The 16,718-nt window shown below is 48.2% G+C and overlaps 1 protein-coding gene across 8 annotated transcripts in view; it reads left to right on the top strand.

Moving 5' to 3' along the window:
* The first annotated feature begins 416 nt into the window (after positions 1 to 416).
* The window catches only part of ZNF395 (zinc finger protein 395), a 41,576-nt gene continuing 25,274 nt past the window's right edge, over positions 417 to 16,718 (top strand). For 2 of the 8 annotated variants that reach the window (XM_009212762.4, XM_009212759.4), the window contains exon 1: positions 11,120 to 11,898. The gene's annotated coding sequence lies outside the window, so the exon portion shown is untranslated. Of the gene's footprint in view, positions 577 to 680; positions 755 to 967; positions 1,150 to 11,119; positions 11,899 to 16,718 lie in introns of those variants that run through there. The other 6 variants (XM_009212760.4, XM_009212761.4, XM_017961889.3 and 3 more) reach the window with 6 other exon arrangements.

Here is a 16,718-nt window from a genome sequence, read left to right as displayed (position 1 = left end):
GGTGAACTGCAATTTCAAAAATTATGCCTTTGGATTCATTAAATTTGCTTGAATATAAATATCCATGCCCACACATAATATAGACACGGGGCCCCCTCACCACCGTTGTGGCGCTGGTCTTATCTCTGAAAAACACAGAACAACACAATGAAACAACTTCAATTCTCCTTGTTACAAATTATCCAAAAGCCAGAGCCTAACGGTGCCAAAAGCAACCGGTCTTGTTTACGTAAGGCTTGAAGGCTAATAGTTAACTTTCTCCCATTTAATTCCAGCAACAGTAAATAACGCCTCACTTTACACAGAGGAGTGAGATGTCATGAAATAGGGAAGAAAACATTGAGTCCAAAGGAAAATGGGAAGGCGCTTTCCAGCTTCCTCCCCCTGGCGCGGGCATGGGCGCTTGGGGTGGCCGGGGCTGCGCCGCCTGGGTCCCCCCGGCCCCAGTTGAGCTCCTATCCGCGGCGCCCCAGCTCTCTGGCTCCCTTCCCGCCCTGGGTCGAGTCCGGCCCCTCTCGGAGAAGCCTGTCCCAGAGTCAGGCCTGGAAAAACAACAGCGAGAGAAACTTTGGCTCGGTGCGAAAAGCCAAGCCTCAAGTTTGGCTCGGGGCTGCAGCTGCCGGTTCCGATCGGGGGGCGGGGCGGGGTGTGTGTGTGTTGGGGGGGGTCACCACTCGGTCAGGTTCAAGTGCGCATGTGCAGGAGGAGTCGCTCGGGCACTTATTGAGCGCCGACTGTCTACGAGCGGCCGGGGGTGTGTAGCCCAGGCGCGCGGGGGGTGTGCTGGGCGGGTGCGGGGGCGCGGGGGCGCCGAGGCGCGGGGGGCGGGCGGGGGTGTGTCCCAAGTGTAGCTGCTAGGCGCCGGCTGGCAGGCGGGCGTGCTGCTCCGCTCCCTTCCCGGGCGGGAATCCGGGCCGGGTTGTGGCCGCGGCCGCGTACGTGAGCGCAGTGTCCCGGGGAGGAGGGCAGGCCGGCCAGGTGGGCGCCAACCGAGCCTCGGCGGGCGGCCGGAGCGGAGCCGGGCCGCGGGCCGCGCCGGGAGGGCGGGCAGGGCCGCGGCCGCTGCAGCCCGGAGCTGAGCTAGCCGTCCGAGCCGAGCCGTCCGAGCCGGGGAAGCAGGGCGCGCGCTGCCGCTCGTGGCGGGCTGAGGTGAGCTACGCGGGGACCTAGCAGCGAGGCAGCCGGGGACGGAGACGGCCGCGAACTTCCCACGCCCCGCGCGCCCGCGGCTGTCGGGCCAGCGGCCTGGGGGGTTCGGGGGGTCTGGGAGGCCGGGGCCGCGGCGGGCGGGGCGCGGGGCGCTGCAGCAGGGCCGGGGTGGCGGGTGGGGGTGGCTGCCGCTCCCGCGCGTCGCCTTGTTTACCTCGCCCGCCGCCGGCGCCCCCCCTCGGAGCCCCCTCCCGACTTCGGGCGGTCGGGACTTGCCCCTCGGAGGGACACGGACCGGCCCACTTGCCCCTCCCCGGCCTTTTCCGGCGGGGCCGCCCGCCCGGCCCTCCCGCGCCCCGCGCGTTCCTGCCGGTTGCTGCCCACTCCGGCCGGCGCGCGAGGCCAGGCTGCGGGACGGGCGGGACAGGGGGACACACCCTCCGCCCGCGGGCGACCCGCGCCCCTCCCGCCCTGGCGGCCACCGCCCCCTCTGCCCGCGCGCTCTCGCCCGGTCTCGCCTCCCCCCGCGCCCCTGGCCCTCCCCGGCGGTGGCACCATGGGCTCACGCGGGTGCCCGGGGTGGGGGGGCCTGCACAGGGAGTTTGTCTTGTGCAAACAATTTCCAAGGCAGCGTTTTCTTCCCTGCCTGGGAGTGCAGGGCTCAGCGCCTTCACTTTGGAACTGACTCAGAGACCTAAAGAAGCCCACCTGGCCAGCGGGAAGGGGTAGCCGCCGCCTCCCGGTTTTGCGCAGCCCTGGCCAGTTCCCGGTGGCCTTGGAGGACTTCCACCGGGCAGGCGTTCCCATGATGCCAGGCTGCCAGGCGCGGGGGATTCCTGCAGGCCGGCGCTGCTTTCCTTAGAACCCCCTTTCTAGAAAGGTACACCTGGGGGTTTTGCTTCAAAGTGAGTGATCCACAGGTATCTAAGGCTTTCTTGATACCCTCCTTAGGCGTTGTGTAAACAGAAGCGCCTGGTCGCAAATACCTCGAAACACAAGGGAACATAGCCATTAAGTTCAACTCCACAGGTCCTTTTGGGGAGCTGCTGTGCTCTCAGCACGGTGCCAGGCCGTCTGGGAGGTGGGGGAGGCACCGAAGAGACCCCAGGCTTCAGGAAGCCTAGGACTAGGTGGAAGTGATTTCTGAGTCTACGTTCAAGTTAATGTGCAGTGGCTGCCTGAGTTAGTGGAGATGCTGGAGAGGGAGCATATCAGATAAAGGAAAGAGGAGATTGGGGAGGGGACTTGGAGTACTAAGTTTTGAAATAAATTATGCCTGTGGAGAGTAACTCACCCGTAGGGCCCAAAGACAAGAAGAGAAGTAAGTAACAGGTGGGATAATTTGCAAAGCGGGGCAGAGGAGCAGAGGCTCATACCTGTCTCCGGGAGGGAGGAGACAGAAGGTGTAAGAGATGATTCCCTCCCTCCCGGGCTTCTACCCTCATAGAGGGGACAGAAGGATGTGAGCATGTGAAATCAGACGCCCAGAGAGGGAAGGGTGACTGTCAAAGTGCGAGGTGCAGAAATAGTTCTGTTGGAGTCAGAGAAGGGAGTTGTGGGCAGGGATCAGTCACCAGGACTGGAGGCTGATGCTCTTGAGATAGGCTGTGAGGTGGGAATGAACATGGCTTTCCTGAGAGACAAGGAGATGTCCTTGGCCAGACCAGGGAATGTATCCCGAACAGTAGGAGATAGAGATGGAGAGGAACAATGGTTGAGATTGTGAAAGACTTAGAAAGCCCTTTTGGGGATTGCATGCCACCGTGTGTGTCCTAAGGAGACATTCGAGGTTTTCGAGTGAGGGAATGGTGTAATGAACAACTGTAATGGAAGGGTTTTGGAAAGTCATGTTAGGGGAACACATCAGTGAGCAGGCTGTTGCAGTTGTAGGGTGGCCAGAGTTTGCACTGGATCATTGGAAGTAAAAAAGGTGGGTTTGAGAAACATTACTGTTGAAATAATCTGTTTACAGGGCAGGGTGAAGGGATGAGAGGAATGGAAATTAATTCTTGGTGGAAACTGATGCGTAGGGCCTTGGAGCTGCTATAGTTGGTAACTTGAGAAATCGGAAATGTGTATTTTGGAGAGAAGGAATTGACTACTCAGGCTATGGAGAAGTTTCTTGTGGCTGCTAAGATATCCAGATGTTAGTGTCCTGCAAGCAGCTATGGCTCTGAGATGGGAGGAGCCCAAGGGGGACGGTGTTGCAGAGGCTGCAGAAGCCGGTAGAGGGAAGGGGCTCAGAGGAGAAGTTGGGAGGCTGCTGGTAATACGGGGGCAGCGGAGGATGCCCCTGAGTGGTACTCAAGGCCTGAACCCAGGGGCTTCTGTTTCCCTCTGCTGCACTGCCATTCCCATGACATTGCTCGATTCTGAACCTGAAGTTGGAAAAGCAACTGTGGGCACTTGGGCCCTGAGCAGGATGGGGCTGTTGATTTTTCTAATGGTGAGTGTGGATTGGAGGTTAGAAGGGAGTAGAATGGGATTTGCTAAAGACAGTAAATTGCTGGGCTTTGAAACATTTTGAACTTCTCTGGGGTGGAGGGTGGAGGGTGGGGGGTAGGAGTGAGAGAGTGGGGGAGGAGGACATTAGCCCCAAGGATATTGTGATTCCCAGGGCTGTTCCAACCAGAGCCTGGCACCTTGCAGGTAGAGGGGAGCTGGTGCCTTTTTTCTTGAGCTCTGTTCATGTTGCAAGGGTGACACAGGGTGATTTGCTGAACAAATTCCCCAAGCCTCGACTTGCAACATCTGAATTTGAATGATGATTGCAGAAAGTTGTGGAATGAGCTGAGAATGTAATTACTGTTACTTAGCCTCCTTGTTTCTCTGAGATGCAGGATCAGTGAACTAGTAGAAGAGGACTTGGGAATCAGATATTTTTCTTTATAGAGTGTATCTGACTGTCCAAAGAGTAATTGCATGAAGCAGTGGTCAAGCTAATTTACTCATTGTAAAGCAGTGTCTACTGTTTTGACTGTGACTTACATTAAGAAATGAAATTTACATGTGACTTGGTACATACAATCATGTATATAAAAATCTGATGTAGGTTCCTAAAATACCTACCTCCCTTTGCTTGGTGTCATCTCCTCTGACGTTTCTATTTTCTAGTCTATTATTTTTCATTTAAAAACCTATTGTCTCCCAGTAAGTTGATCTAATTGTTCTCTAATGGATGATAACCCACAGTTTGAAAAATACAGAGAGTTTTCGCATTCAGTGAGTATTTATTAAGCCTTTTGAAGAGCTACTGTAGTACTGAAGGTGGAAGAAAGCATGAGGAAGGGTGGAAGATTTACAGTCTCTTTGGAAAGATGAGAGACACCTTGATTAAGGAGCAAGCCAAGATGATTAAATGCCAACGTGAAGAATAACTACCTGTGGGGTTCAGAGGAGGGGGGCGTGTTCTGTGCTGGTGTGGCTTGGAAAAACGCCTGGGGACAAGGAAGGAAGTCTAGGCTGAACTGTTTTTGGTGTCTCAGGGTGCTACAGATGTGGGGAGGTATAGAGTGGGCAAAGCCTTGGAGTTAGGAATGTGTAAAGTCTAAGATTGTGTAAGAGAGAAGAACAGAGGGTTCTTGTTAGAGATGAGGGAGAAATCAAGTTGTTAAAGTGGGCTGGGGTCATATATAGGGCAAAGGTTGTAAACCGGTGGCCAGGGAGTGTTTTAAGCATACGGATGTGTTCTAGTTTGGACTACATAAAGTTGTTTAAAAATTGGGAAAAAATCCAGAAAAATCTCTGGATTTGCAGCTCTTTTAAAGAGTCAGATCTGGTGTTCATCTCAAGCTGAGAAGGCTGTCCCCTATGGACAGGAGACAGGCTCATGTTCCCCGGGCTTCTTTTTTGCCACAGTCCAGTCACTTTCCATTCTCCACTTAGTCCTGTAGGCGTTTTGCTCTGCGACCTCAGTTTTCAAGAGACTCGAATGCCGGGCCAGGAAATTCAGGATTGCTGTCATGGGCTCTGGGTGGCCATTGAGGATTCTGGGTAGGAGTGTGGCATTATGGAATCCGAGATACTTCTGTGCACCAGATTTGTTTTAGGCAAGTCAACAGCACTTTTTGAGGAGCTGCTGGCTGGGACTTTGAAATATTTTTATGATGATGGGAATGGAATTATAAAGGGCTTTGACCTGTGTTCTTCATAGGAAGGCAAGTTTCAAGTGACCCCAAGATTTCTGCAGCCTTCCCATTTTCCACTTCTGACTGGCAGGGATCTCTGAGAGTGATGTTGAGGTCCTACCTCGGTGACTTGTGAGTCACAGCCATCAAGTGCCATATGATGTACAATTCTCAGGAGCCTGGTATCGATCCAAATGGCTCCCAGCAAACGAGGCTGATTTGGGGTCCAGCTGAAGTGAGTAAGTTCAGGACTCTGTGACCTAGAATAGTCTGATTTACCACCCAAGACTGAGCGCTTGCCCCAGATGAGCCACTGGTGAGAGAGACTGACCAATAGTCACCCTGCTGTTTACAGGTGGGACTAAATTCAATTATTTAAAAATACTGATCCAGCTGTAGTGGCTCATGCCTCTCATGCCTGTAATCCCAGCAGTTTGGGAGGCTGAGGCAGGAGGATTGCTTGGGCCCTGGAGTTTGAGGCCAGCCCGGGCAACATAGTTGAGATCCTGTCTCTACAAAAGAAAAAAATCTAGCTGGGGCCGGGCGCAGTGGCTCACGCCTGTTATCCCAGCACTTTGGGAGGCTGAGGCGGGCAGATCACGAGGTCAGGAGATCGAGACCATCCTGGCTAACAGATTGAAACCCCGTCTCTACTAAAAATACAAAAAATTAGCCAGGCATGGTGGTGGGCGCCTGTAGTCCAAGCTACTCGGGAGGCTGAGGCAGGAGAATTGCGTGAACCCAGAAGGCTGAGGTTGCAGTGAGCCAAGATCGCACCACTGCACTCCACTCTGGGCGACAGAGCGAGACTCAATCAAAAACAAAAAAACAAACTAGCAGAGTGTGGTGGTGCATGCCTGTACTCCCAGCTGCTCAGGAGGCTGGGGCAGGAGGCTTGCTTGAGCCCTGCAGAAACTGGAGGCTGCATTGAGCTGAGATCATGTCATTGCACTCCAGCCTGGGCAACAGAGTGAGACCCTGTCTCAAAGAAAAAGTATACTGCTTTTGAAACATTAACAAAATGAAACTGAAGTGCATTTTGTTTAACAATGTGTGGCTATAGGATGCAAGGATAACCAGAAGCCAGCTGAATCATATAGAATTAAATCTATTTCCTGTCTTATATGGTGGTTTGCTTACTAGGCCAGAGAATAGTGCAGCGACTATGGTACATTTTGGCTTCAGTAAAGTATTTAACAGTTTCTTGAGGTATGATGGTCCATATTAAATCATAAGTGGTACGGTGTGGGCTGGATGGTGTTATTAATTTAATTTAACAATCCTATGTGAAACTGTTAATTATTGGCACTGAGGCAGCCTGGAAGGAGATCTGAAAATGAGTACAGTAGGGTTCTATTCTTGGCCTTGATCTGTTCAACATTTTCCCAGTGTTGGCAGTGAAGACACAGAAGGCACGTTCATCAGATTTGTTAGTGGCGCAGAAGTGGGAGGGATTGCTGGTTTTGCAGACAAATCAAGATTCAGAGTCGTCTAGAATTAGGGGTACGCATTAAAAAGAAAACAGGAAAAAACTCAGTGAGGGATGAATTTAAAGTCTTATTTAGGTTTACAAATTTGAATTGTGGCGTTCTGAGATGTTCGTATATCCTGATAAGATAATACCACTTCTGGGGATGTACCTGAGACCATATCCACAATGTTGATGATGAATTATGCACAGAGATTATTCAGAGATTTTTAAAAAAACTATAGTAAAAACTTGGGAATAACCTAAATATCCAATGATGTGGGCTAGAGGTAATACATAAGTGAATTCTGATGTCTTTAAAATAGAATGTTATGAAGTTATGAAAAATAATGTTTAGGAATAGCTTTCAAATAACAGGGAAAAGTGTTTTCGCCAGAAGTTAAGGGACATCTACATCTACATTTTCAAATGTTAAGAAAGCAATGTGTTTAGAAAATAATTGGAAGGAAATACATCAATAATAGTAATATCAAAATACAAATACCGGTTGCTTCTGGATGGATTGAGGCATGCAACTCTTTTTCTTTTTTTTTTTAAATGTTTGTATTATTTGTCTTTTCTGTAGTTGTGTATATATTCCACAGTGGGGACATCTGCAATTTTTAAAACTTTTTATGATTCAAGGACAAGATAGGGTAAAGAAGATGATTCATTCAGTGATTAATCTCGAGTGCCTGCTCGCTGTGTGTCAAGCTCAAGGTTAGGAACTGGAGTCACAGTTGAAGACAGAGTCCTTGACCGCTGGTTGGCGCAGGTCCACTGAGGAGGGGCAGGGCATGGAGAAGAAAAAGCATCGGGATTTTTCTGTTGTTCGTCAGTTCACTGTGAGCCTTGAGTGGGTGAGGCTTTTATTTTTATTGGTTTATATTTTTATTTGTTTTTATTTTTATTTTTTTCAGAGAGTCATGAGTCTTGCCATGTTGTCCTGGCTGGATTCGAACTCCTAGGCTGAAGCGATCTTCCTGCCTTAGCCTCCCAAGTGGCTGGGTCTACCAACATGGGCCACTGAGCTTAGCTCTAAGATACAGCTTTAAAAAAATTGAATGCAGTTTATAATGGGATCAGAAATTCAGCGATCTAATCATAAGATCTAGTCTTAATGACGTTGGCTGGTCAGGTGACATTTGGACACCGGAGAGCCAAGAGTTAATAGGGACATGAGCAAGCAAGACTTGATCCTGGAAAGGAGTCTGGGATGCTGTAGGATAGGGAATAACTGAACTACATTTATGCTTTGGGTACACAGTAGCACCTTCACATATTTTCCTGGTTATCAGACATAGGAAGGAGGAGACGTTCATTTTTGCTCCTGGTGTTGGAATACAACCAGTAGATGGAACAGTCACTTTATTCTCTGTAGCTGCAGATTTCTCATTTATGGCATGATTACGTGATTCCTTGTCTGTAGAATGATCAGCGATCATGCTGAAGTTCATAGACTTTGAGGTCTCCTTTAATCCGAAAGACCAGGACAGCAGATTTCAGTTCAATATGAAAAAAGATTTTCTAACTGGCAGATCTGTCCAACAGAGGAAATGTCTGCCCAGGAAGTAGTGAGCTTGCCGCTGTTGGCGGTATTCAAGTGGGGCCGAATGCTGTTGATTAGGAATGCGGTAGAAGAGGAGGACAGGAATTAGGCTGACCTCCAAAGTCTCTTCCAATTTCTAGGGTCAGTTATTTAGTATGTGACTTGTCAAAGCTGAAAGACAGATAGAATAGGGGCTTTACCCTCCAGTGGCAACTATTTGAGTCAATATCATCAAGTGTGTTCTTTAAAAAATGTTTATAAATAGGTCCCAGCATTTTTGAGAGACCCTTCTGGTATCATTTTAGAAAGGATGGAAAAAACAAAACAAAAAACAGGCGAAGTGCATTGACTCACGCCTGTAACCTCAGCACTTTGAGAGACTGAGGTGGGTGGATTGCTTGAGCCCAGGAATTCAAGACTGGCTTGGGCAACAGAGAGAGAACTTGTCTGTGAAAAAATAGAAAAACTAGTCAAGCATAATGGCACACCTGCCCGTGATCCCAGCTACTTAGGAGGCTGAGGTCGGAGGCTCACTTGGGCCTAGGAGTTTGAGGCTGCAGTGAGCCAGGAGCAGTGAGCCATGATCGTGGCACCACTGCACTCCAGCCTGGGTGACAGAGCAAGACCTTGACTCAAAAAAAGGAAACAAAGAAAGGATGAGAACTATTTTAAGTCAGGTCAGAACTCAGTTTGTGACCCTAGGGCTGCTGCAAATTAAATTTTGTCCTTAGGAAAAATGAGAAGGTGGAGGAGGGGAAATGGCCAATAATAATGAACAACACAGATTGACATGTAGAAGGTTAGTGAGATCATGCTGGGCATGGTGGCACACGCCTGTAATCCTAGCACTTTGGGAGGCAGAGGCGGGTGGATCACTGGAGGCCAGGAGTTCAAGACCAGCCTGGCCAACATGGTGAAACCCCATCTCTACTAAAAATACAAAAAGTAGCTGGGCGTAGTGTTGCTTGCCTGTAATCCCAGCTACTCAGGAGGCTGAGGCAGGAGAATGGCTTGAACCCAGGAGGCAAAGGTTACAGTGAGCCGAGATCACGCCACTGCACCCCAGCCTGGGCAACAGAATGAGACTCCAGCTCTCAAAAAAAAAAAAAAAAAAAAAAAAGAATAGTGGGATCATCATCACGCCACTTCTATTTGGGATGATGACTAAATCAAGAGGGGGCTGTTAGTGGGTGCTGGGTCCTCTGCTTGGCCGTGGAGGACATGGAGTGACCTTGAATGTCTCTTCCCACTTCATGTCCCGCACTGTGGATTTGTATCCCCAGGAGCACCTTGCTCAACACCATCCTGACACCAGTGATGAGACGGAGCCCTCTGATTGCTCTGCAGTTTAGTGATAAAGAGAATACAGGGCAGATCAAGTTAAAGATGTTTTAAAGTGGGATTTTCCAGGAAAGCATATGTTTAGTTTATATCAGACAATACATTTGTAATTTGAATTAAAAACATTTTTTTATGAGACAGGATCTTACTCTGTTGCCAGGCTGGAATGCAGTGGCACAATCATGGTTCATTGCAGCCTCGACCCACCGGGCTCAAGGGATCCTCCCACCTTAGCCTCCTAAAGTGTTGGGATTACAGGCATGAGCCACTGCTCCTGGCTTAAATTTAAAAAAAAATTTTGCGTATGTATTACTTATAGCTTACGTATGAATTTTTTTTTTTTAGTTTAATTCTGCTTAACTTTCACTGAAATATATGCTTTATTTAGAATCTGCCCTGATTATTTAAAACTTTTAGATTCCTCTTCCTGATATTTTTGGATTATTTTTGTTGTTGTGCAGGTTACTGCTAGGGCTAAATCACTTAGCAAAAGTTTCTTAGCTCTGCAAAGAGAATAGAGGTTTATCTCATCTTTGGAGAATATCGTAAGATGATTTTTGTCTCCACGTGATTTATGCTTGCATTTTGGGATTTGAGAAATCAGTATTTGGCAAGAAAGTGCTCTCTTTATATGGGATGAACCAATTTTGGGGTGCCCTGACTTAACAAATGGCAGTTTTAGATGTATGTGAAAAGCATAGGCAGGACCTAATTATTTAGAACTAGAGTTGAAAATTTTTGTACACTTAATGACAGGCCTGAGTCTCCTTTGTCTCTGTATCATTTGTGCCTCACATGGTGTCTGTCACATCAACTGTGCTTGTTGAATTGTTGTGATTTGGTTCCCTGGGCTACATAATGGGTTTGGGGGAAAGTTAGGCTAAGAAGTCCTTTTTTTTTTTTTGAGACAGAGTCTTGCTCTGTTGCCCAGGCTGGAGTGCAGTGGTGTGATCTCAGCTCACTGCAACCTTTGCCTCCTGGGTTCAAGCAATTCTCCCTGCCTCAGCCTCCCGAGTAGCTGGGATTATAGGCTCCCGCCACCATGCCCAGCTAATTTTTGTATTTTTTAGTAGAGACAGGGTTTCACCATGATGGCCAGGCTGGTCTTGAACTCCTGACCTCAGGTGATCCTCCCACCTCAGCCTCCCAAAGTGCTGGGATTACATGTGTGAGCCCGGCCTTTTTTTTTTTAGACAAAGCAAAATATGATAAGAAATAATAGTTCTCAGCTGGGCATGGTGGTGCACTCTTGTAATCCAAGCACTTTGAGACTACCTGTGGTCCCAGCTGCTTTGAGAGGCTGAGGTAGGAGGATTAATTGAGCCCAGCAGTTTGAGACCAGCCTGGGCAACATGGTGAAACCCCATCTCTATAAAAAATGCAAAAATGAGCTGGGCGTGGTGGCGTGCACCTGCAGTTGTAGCTACTTGGGAGGCTGAGGGAGGAGGATCACCTGAACCTGGGGAGGTTAAGGCTACAGTGAGCTGTGCTGGTGCTACTTCACTCCAGCCTGGGCAACAAAAAGAAAAGGAAAACGAAAAACAAAACAAAAAAACCCAGTTGTCAGCTTTTTTGTCCTTTGAGTATCAGGAAGCCATATATACAACTCTCTTAGTAAAAACAACCACATTCAGTCAGTGGCTGCTTGTCAGAGTGCCGGAGGAATTGCAGACTCCCTCTCCTCTATTTTTCTTCTGCTGAAAATGAATTGCTCTTGGTGTGCTGTTCTTAAATTCATGTGTCCTGCGTCCATTTTAATCTTGTTATCTATTTTTATGGTGACTGTCGCCATGGTACTCATGCTCCTTGCATAGCACAACAGAGATTTCCGACGTCTGATAGGACAGCTCAGAGTTCTGCTGCAGCCGGAGAGAAACTGTGTGTGAGGAGTTATTTTTTTAATTGAGGTGTAATTTACATACAGCACAGATCTTAAGTGTGCTGTTTAATCAGTTTCGACACATACATACGGAGACAGAACATTTCCATCACCCCAGATGAGTTCCTCATGACCATTTCCAGATAAGCCCCACCCCCAACCAGAAGTACCACAAATCTGATTTCTATTGCCATAAGTTAGTTTTGCTCGGTAGGTTCTAAATATTATAATTTGTCTCTCTCTCTCTGTCTCTCTTTTTTTAAGACAGTCTTGCTCTGTTTCCTAGGCTGGAGTGCAGTGGCACAATCACGGCTCACTGCAGCCTTGACCTCCCCAGGCTCAAGCCATTCTCCCACCTCAGCCTCCCAAGCAGCTGGGACCACAGGTAGGCACCACCACACCCGGCTAATTTTTAAATTTTTTGTAGAGACAGAGTCTCACTATGTTGCTCAGTCTGGTCTCGAACTCCTGGCCTTAAGTGATTCTCCTACCTTGGGCTCCCAAAGTGCTGGGATTACAGGCATGAGCTACCTGTGCACAGCCAATTTTGTGTTTCTAATTACTGTATAGGTGGTGCTTTGAGGAGGGGGAGGGGGTGCGTGTCTGTGTTTAAAAAGCAGTATCCTATATAGTTAGGAGTCCCCAGTGAGTGAATAATAATGTTTTATTAGACTTTGTGCAATGGGATGTTCAGATTCTTTTTTCTCATTAGCTCAGGGGATTTGGATTTATGTTAGGAATCCTGATTCCCAGCTGAAAGAGTCAAAACCACAGGCAGCTAGGCCTGGTGTGGAGGAAGTGTGATTGGGCAAGGGCTGGCTTATTAGGAAACGTGTGTGTTGTGTTGGAGTGCTGCAGTGCTGGGTTAGAAGAACTGGAATTACTCCTAGGACATCCCTTTTAATGACCAGAAGTCCCATTGACATACTTTCTCTTTTTTCCCTGCCTTTTCCTTGAACTAGCATATAAATTTAACAATCCACAGAGTTGCAGAGTTGGGCTTATAATATTGAAACAGGATCTGTGCTGCAAAGCCCACTGCTGACTGGAAACGCAGATGTGCACTGCCGAGCTCACAGCCCCTGGGAAGCGTGGGCCAGATTCAGGGTGAAATTGCCCCCTAACATATTATTGAAATGCATTGAACAGGGCCTGTTTCTTTTCTTTTTTTAAAAAAAAATTTAAATGAAATTTTCGTTGCGCAAGTTAGTACATGAACACATTCTCCGTAGGGGAAGAATGCAAAACTTCTCGAGCAAGCACAAAGTCTTTCTTGATGACTGTTTCTAATCCCAGTCCCTTCCCCAGAGGTCGAGCACTTTCATGGACTTGCTGTTCTTCAGATGCCTCACGTACATCTATACCTCTAGGACTTACAGAAAGTTAAGTGCATTGGCTGCGGATTACATAAGGTCTCTTTACCGAATTGCCTCTCCCTCCCTCAACAGGGTGGTTGGCGATAGTTCTCGGCCGCTACACAAAGGTCTTGATTTTGTTTAACTCCTGCCCGGTCTCCCTTACAATTAGAAGGCTACACAATTACTTCACCTTTCCCTAATTCATGGGCACTTCAGTCATTTCCAGATCCTTTACTGTTAAAAACGCTGTTACCAAAAAACACTGCTGCACAGACCTCTATAGCACCTGTGAGTTTTCTGTAGGGTAGGTACCGAGAAAGTGGAACTGCTGGGCCATAGGGTTCTTGAATTGTACATTCTAACAAAGATGCATCGTGGGGTCGGTTCCTCGCTTAGAGTTACTGTAGACTGGGGAATGCCTGCCCTGTGCTCAGGCATTAAGCAGTTATTCGAAGACGAGGGGGCAGAATTTAGAGTGTGTTAGGTGAGTGCTCACTGGCCTCACAGGTCGCACATACTGTTGCTGGTCTGTGGGAAGGGTTGGTGTTGGGAAAGGCTCTTCTGGGCCTCCTAGTTAATTCTGCCTGGTCCCCGCCCCCCAACCCCTGAGGACTTTGACCCGTATGTTGATAGTGGTTGTGTGGAAAAGAATCACAGGCTGAACAGGCAGCCCATTGTGGACTCTGGATGGGAAATTCTAAACTCAGTTCATTTGGCCTGGAGACCTTCACCGCACCTGCGGTTCTTCTCCAGGCTGCCTTTGTAATCCAGTGTGGCCTAAACACTCAAGCAAAGTGTGAGGCATTTGGAAGCATGTTCTTTAAAGGCATCTAGAATGCTGCCACGTGGCCGTTATTAGCAGTTTATGTTAATTACAGAAGAATGGCATGTGCCTCTGTTATTTACATTTCTGGCCTTCATTTCTAGCTCTCTACAGAACTCGTGGAAAACACGAGAGTTAATCCTATCAGATCAAACCCATGCATTTAGGAGCCAGTGTGGCAAGGGAGGGAGTGGCTGTGGCCCTCCTGAAGACAGCTTTGTGGCCAGTTGTGGGCCGGTGTCCCTGCCACTTGGGTGAGGAGAGGCAGAGGCCCCTTTGCAGCCTTCACGGTTTTACATGCATTCAACCTCAGATCTCCATGCAGTCTGTTATGAAGCAGTGCTAGTTGGACCCTAGGGCAACCCCACTCGTGCATTCATTCACTGTCCAAACACAGTATGCACTTTATTTGCCTTCATTGGGGTATTCTAGCATTCCCTCTCTGGTTTCCAGCTGATGTTAGCGGGGCCTCCCTTTTCTGTCATTTCAGTATTTGGTGACCAAATTGGCATTCTACTCCTCTCTCCTACTCTTGGGGCCCTCCTGTCCTTGATCCTTTGTCCTGAAGAGCACTGCCTTCTTAGCTTGCCCTCCCTGTCACACAGCACATTTAGGTTAGCGGTCCTCTGGCCTTATCAGTCATCTTTTTTTTCCCGCCTCCCACCCCGAGTAAGACAGGGTCTTACTCTATTGTCCAGGCTGGAATGCATGGCGCGATCACAACTCACTGCAGCCTCTACCTCCCAGTCTCAAGTGATCCTCCCACCTTAGCCTCCTGAGTAACTGGAACTACAGGCACATGCTACCACGCCTGGCTAATGTTTGTATTTTTTGTAGAGATGGGGTCTGCCTGTGTTGCCCAGGCTAGTCTTGAACTCCTGAGCTCAAGCCATCCTCTGCCTCAGCCTCCCAAAGTGCTGGGGTTACAGGTGTGAGCCTCCATACCTGGTCTCATCTTTCTTGATGGGCAATAACCAGTGTTCCCAATGCGGTTGGTTTTATAGGATGGGGGTGGGCAGTGTGCTTCTTTTTGTTTTAGTGCTTTTGCAGTGGCACTGGACAAAATGTCTTTTTCCTTTTTGGCCTTCATGGCCGCTGTAGGTGATAGTGCGTTCCACAGTGACATCAGTTCTCTTTACCGGGTGTGACTGTTTCCATAGAGCTCTTGCATGGTTTTGATTTTTTTCTTACATCTCTTACACTGCCCTTGTTGATGTTAAAATTTACTGTATTCCCCCCACATTTGCATAAACTCTTCCCTATAATTTTCCTATAGATTTGGCTCTTCACTGCCCGGGGTTTGGTGTCTACTTTTTTTTCAGGTCAGCATTTATTGTGCACTTTTGCTAGGCACAGTGCTTAGTATCCAACATGCATTTTCTTACTGTTTCCTCTCTCAGACCTGGGGAATCAGAATCTCTAGGAAAGAGGAGCTTGGCGACTCTTAAAAAAATCAAGGCACTTCTGGAAAAAAATGCATTCCCTCATTAAAGGTCCAAATTATCCTCTAGGATATGATCTGTACTTTTTCTCATTTTGCACGTGAGGAAACTGAGGGTCAGAGAGGTGAGTTTGTTTGGCCAAGGTCACAATGGGGAAGTTTGAGCCTTTTTTTTCTTTTTTTTTTCGAGATAGGGTCTCACTCTGTCATCCAGGCTAGAGTGCAGTGGCACGATTTTGACTCACTGCAACCTCCCAGGTTCAAGCGATTCTCATGCCTCAGCCTCCCCAGTAGCTGGGATTACAGGTGCCCACCACCATACCTGGCTAATTTTTGTATTTTTAGTAGAGATGAGGTTTTGCCATGTTGGCCAGGCTGGTCTTGAACGCCTGAGCTCAAGCCATCCTCTGCCTTGGCCTCTCAAAGTGCTGGGATTACAGGCGTGAGCCACTGCGCCCAGCTGGAAGTCTGAGCTTAAGGCAGCCCTGAATGTTTCACTGTGCATTCTCTTTGGGATATTTGTAAAAGGTGAAATAAGAAGAATTGTAGCCCTGATCCTGGTGATCCCATGCTTGATACTTTGCTGTCATAATGCACATCTCCCGTTCCATGCCACAACCACTAACACCACGTTAACCTCTTGGTGACTCAAGTTTTTAAAAACAAGGAAGCCTACAAGGTCATCTAGTTTAATCTGTCACTTGATGCATACTTTTCCTGGCTGTACAACATAGTAGAAAGAACATAGCTTGTCTGGGTCTGGTGGCTCACACCTGTAATCCCAGCACTTTAGAAGGCTGACGCAGGAGGATCAATTGAGCCGAGGAATTTGAGAAAAGCCTTGGCAACATGGTGAAATCCCATCTCTACAAAAAATACAAAAATGAGCCAGGTGTGGTGACATGCACCTCTAGTCACAGCTATTTGGGAGGCTGAGGTGGCAGGATCGCTTGAACCTGGGAGGTCAAGGCTGCAGTGAGCTGTAATTGTGCCACTGCACTCAAGCCTGGGCGACAGAGGGAGACCCTGTCTCAAAACAAACATAGCTTTTGGAATCAGACACATTTGGGCTCACATTCTGACTTCTGTCATTTTCTAGCTTCGTGGCCTTGGGAAAATTTACTCAAACTTCTCTGAGACTCAGTTTGCTCATCTGTAAAATGGGAATGATGATGGTATTTATAATCTCATAGGTTATTTGTGGGGGATTAAATGAGACACGGTCAGCGAAATGCTCAGCAAGTTGACTGGCACTTGAGTCTTTGATAAGTGATAGCTGTTAGAACATTCCTGAATGAATATCAACTTTTGAAAGGCCACGGATTACATATAAGGGTTCCTGTTATTCTCTTGCCACTTATATGTGATTTTATTTCTTGGAAACATCCTACTGCCTTTTCTTCAAAAGATTCTCCTCTTCTGCTGGCCTTGAACTAAGTCCAGTCTACCTGCCGGCCTGAGGTGGCGGGGCCATGTGTGTCAACCCCCTTGGTTGTGTTCCTGGGGCAGGCAGAGCTCACGAGCACCCGGTGCTGATTTTATCCCTTCCTTTTCTGAAAATTTGGAGAGTGTGGGCCAGCTGC

This window comes from Papio anubis, chromosome 8, assembly GCF_008728515.1.
Source record: "Papio anubis isolate 15944 chromosome 8, Panubis1.0, whole genome shotgun sequence".
Lineage (NCBI taxonomy): Eukaryota > Metazoa > Chordata > Mammalia > Primates > Cercopithecidae > Papio > Papio anubis.
The sequence above is the reverse complement of the archived record's forward strand: the minus strand, read 5'-3'. Positions and strand labels throughout refer to the sequence as shown.